Below are 4,026 nucleotides of genomic sequence, written 5' to 3' on the forward strand. Positions count from 1 at the left end.
TGGATTTTTCTGCCAGCATATTTTTTTTCTCTGCAACCCACTGCTAAATTGTGCTTCCTAGCTGTTTTTATAAAATCACTGAATCAAATCTAACTCTGATTACATCAGAGAAGGCCAGGTACCCTACACCATAACAGGGGGTTTGAAATTTTGACTTGTCTACTTAAAGATCACCAAAATCTAATAACAAGGTCAATTAGGTCCCTGGGTGGGATTGAACCACCAACCTTTTGGTTAATAGCCGTACATACTAACTGATTGCGCCACAGAGACACTTTGCAAAAAGTACATACTGACAAATGCTAATAAGCATTCATCTAAAACGTTTCCTAGAAAAACTTAAAAAAGTCAATAATCTGGAGAGTTTTTGTAAGATGTTTCTTCTATCAACCAACGAAGGAACACATTGGTACTTTCCCATGATGAGTGAGTGCTTCAGGATCTCTTGCACTTACATGTGCAGCAGAGTACAGCAATGGAAGCATGCTGGGCCCATAACCCAGAGGTAGGCAGATTAAAACTATCCTCTGCTATATGCATTTTTTTTTGTTAATTAAAGTAATCCAAAACTGGGATTGATATTTTGGCTCTTTTATTTTTACTTAAAGTACAATAACTTTTACCATTTTAATTTGTTTTAATAGTATATTGACAGTATTGTTTTCTTTCAAAAATCCACTTCATTTTCTTTACCCTATTATTAAAATGGTAATTGACAAAAACAAACTACATTGTCACCAGAAGAGCAATACAAAATGTACAAGTGATATATTAAAATCATCTTTCCAGCTTGAATTTCAATGATGCATTGGGGCAACGATTTTGTGAGAAACATCTTCACCCTTAAATAAAGATTTTCTTAATTCCTTACCTGTGTGCTAATTAGATATCACCTTGTTTTCACATTAAACAGACTTCCACATGAGAAAGCAGCAAGGATGCAGTGGCGTTAATGTTTCCTGGTGTCAACCTGTATTATTTCAGTAGACATTGAAATGAGGATGCATCTTGCTGCCTTTCCAATGAAGCAAGTTTAATTTAGTAATAGGTGAAAAACCATCCTTACAAAGGTGTTAATCAGAGACTTGGCTTTGTGGACACTTTTCAGAGAACAAATTTGTTAGCATAAAAATAAAGCCAGAAAATGAAGAGCTGTTTAATCACTCGATTGGATTTTTCTGCCAGCATATTTTTTTTCTCTGCAACCCACTGCTAAATTGTGCTTCCTAGCTGTTTTTTATAAAATCACTGAATCAAATCTAACTCTGATTACATCAGAGAAGGCCATGTACCCTACACCATAAGAGGAGGTTTGAAATTTTGACTTGTCTACTTAAATATCACCAAAATCTGATCACAAGGTTAATTACGTCCCTGGGTGGGATTGAACCACCAACCTTTTGGTTAATAGCCAAACACACTAACCGATTGCGCCACAGAGACACTTTGCAAAAGTCCATACTGACAAAGGCTAATAAGCATTCATCTAAAACGTTTCCTAGAAAAACTTTAAAAAGTCAATAATCTGGAGAGTTTTTGTAAGATGTTTCTTCCATCAACCAACGAAGAAACACATTGGTACTTTCCCATGATGAGTGAGTGCTTCAGGATCTCTTGCACTTACATGTGCAGCAGAGTACTGCAATGGAAGCATGCTGGGCCCATAACCCAGAGGTAGGCAGATTGAAACTATCCTCTGCTATATGCATTTTTTTTGTTAATTAAAGTAATCCAAAACTGGGATTGATATTTTGTCTCTTTTATTTTTACTTAAAGTACAATAACTTTTACCATTTTAATTTGTTTTAATAGTATATTGTCAGTATTGTTTTCTTTCAAAAATCCACTTCATTTTCTTTACCCTATTATTAAAATGGTAATTGACAAAAACAAACTACATTGTCACCAGAAGAGCAATACAAAATGTACAAGTGATATATTAAAATCATCTTTCCAGCTTGAATTTCAATGATGCATTGGGTCAACAATTTTGTGAGAAACATCTTCACCCTTAAATAAAGATTTTCTTAATTCCTTACCTGTGTGCTAATTAGATATCACCTTGTTTTCACATTAAACAGACTTCCACATGAGAAAGCAGCAAGGATGCAGTGGCGTTAATGTTTCCTGGTGTCAACCTGTATTATTTCAGTAGACATTGAAATGAGGATACATCTTGCTGCCTTTCCAATGAAGCAAGTTTAATTTAGTAATAGGTGAAAAACCATCCCTACAAAGGTGTTAATCAGAGACTTGGCTTTGTGGACACTTTTCAGAGAACAAATTTGTTAGCATAAAAATAAAGCCAGAAAATGAAGAGCTGTTTAATCACGCAATTTGATTTTTTTGCCAGCATATTTCTTTTTCTCTGCAACCCACTGCTAAATTGTGCTTCCTAGATGTTTTTATAAAATCACTGAATCAAATCTAACTCTGATTACATCAGAGAAGGCCAGGTACCCTACACCATAACAGGGGGTATGAAATTTGACTTGTCTACTTAAAGATCACCAAAATCTGATAACAAGGTCAAATACGTCCCTGGGTGGGATTGAACCACCAACCTTTTGGTTAATAGTCGTACACACTAACTGATTGCGCCACAGAGACACTTTGCAAAAGTACATACTGACAAATGCTAATAAGCATTCATCTAAAACGTTTCCTAGAAAAACTTAAAAAAATCAATAATCTGGAGAGTTTTTGTAAGATGTTTCTTCTATCAACCAACGAAGAAACACATTGGTACTTTCCCATGATGAGTGAGTGCTTCAGGATCTCTTGCACTTACATGTGCAGCAGAGTACAGCAATGGAAGCATGCTGGGCCCATAACCCAGAGGTAGGCAGATTGAAACTATCCTCTGCTATATGCATTTTTTTGTTTGTTAATTAAAGTAATCCAAAACTGGGATTGATATTTTGGCTCTTTTATTTTTACTTAAAGTACAATAACTTTTACCATTTTAATTTGTTTTAATAGTATATTGACAGTATTGTTTTCTTTCAAAAATCCACTTCATTTTCTTTACCCTATTATTAAAATGGTAATTGACAAAAACAAACTACATTGTCACCAGAAGAGCAAAACAAAATGTACAAGTGATATATTAAAATCATCTTTCCAGCTTGAATTTCAATGTTGCATTGGGTCATCAATTTTGTGAGAAACATCTTCACCCTTAAATAAAGATTTTCTTAATTCCTTACCTGTGTGCTAATTAGATATCACCTTGTTTTCACATTAAACAGACTTCCACATGAGAAAGCAGCAAGGATGCAGTGGCGTTAATGTTTCCTGGTGTCAACCTGTATTATTTCAGTAGACATTGAAATGAGGATACATCTTGCTGCCTTTCCAATGAAGCAAGTTTAATTTAGTAATAGGTGAAAAACCATCCCTACAAAGGTGTTAATCAGAGACTTGGCTTTGTGGACACTTTTCAGAGAACAAATTTGTTAGCATTAAAATAAAGCCAGAAAATGAAGAGCTGTTTAATCACGCAATTTGGTTTTTTTGCCAGCATATTTCTTTTTCTCTGCAACCCACTGCTAAATTGTGCTTCCTAGATGTTTTTATAAAATCACTGAACCAAATCTAACTCTGATTACATCAGAGAAGGCCAGGTACCCTACACCATAACAAGGGGTATGAAATTTGACTTGTCTACTTAAAGATCACCAAAATCTGATAACAAGGTCAATTACGTCCCTGGGTGGGATTGAACCACCAACCTTTTGGTCAATAGCCGTACACACTAACTGATTGCGCCACAGAGACACTTTGCAAAAAGTACATACTGACAAATGCTAATAAGCATTCATCTAAAACGTTTCCTAGAAAAACTTAAAAAAGTCAATAATCTGGAGAGTTTTTGTAAGATGTTTCTTCTATCAACCAACGAAGAAACACATTGGTACTTTCCCATGATGAGTGAGTGCTTCAGGATCTCTTGCACTTACATGTGCAGCAGAGTACAGCAATGGAAGCATGCTGGGCCCATAACCCAGAGGTAGGCAGATTGAA

The 4,026-nt window shown here is 35.3% G+C and overlaps 1 non-coding gene across 1 annotated transcript; it reads right to left on the reverse strand.

The window, feature by feature from the left end:
• Positions 1-1,369: 1,369 nt before the first annotated feature.
• Positions 1,370-1,443, reverse strand: TRNAN-AUU (transfer RNA asparagine (anticodon AUU)). The gene has a single exon. It is a non-coding gene; the product is annotated as a tRNA-Asn (tRNA).
• Positions 1,444-4,026: the final 2,583 nt, after the last annotated feature.

This window comes from Pseudophryne corroboree, unplaced genomic scaffold (genome assembly GCF_028390025.1).
Source record: "Pseudophryne corroboree isolate aPseCor3 unplaced genomic scaffold, aPseCor3.hap2 scaffold_610, whole genome shotgun sequence".
Lineage (NCBI taxonomy): Eukaryota > Metazoa > Chordata > Amphibia > Anura > Myobatrachidae > Pseudophryne > Pseudophryne corroboree.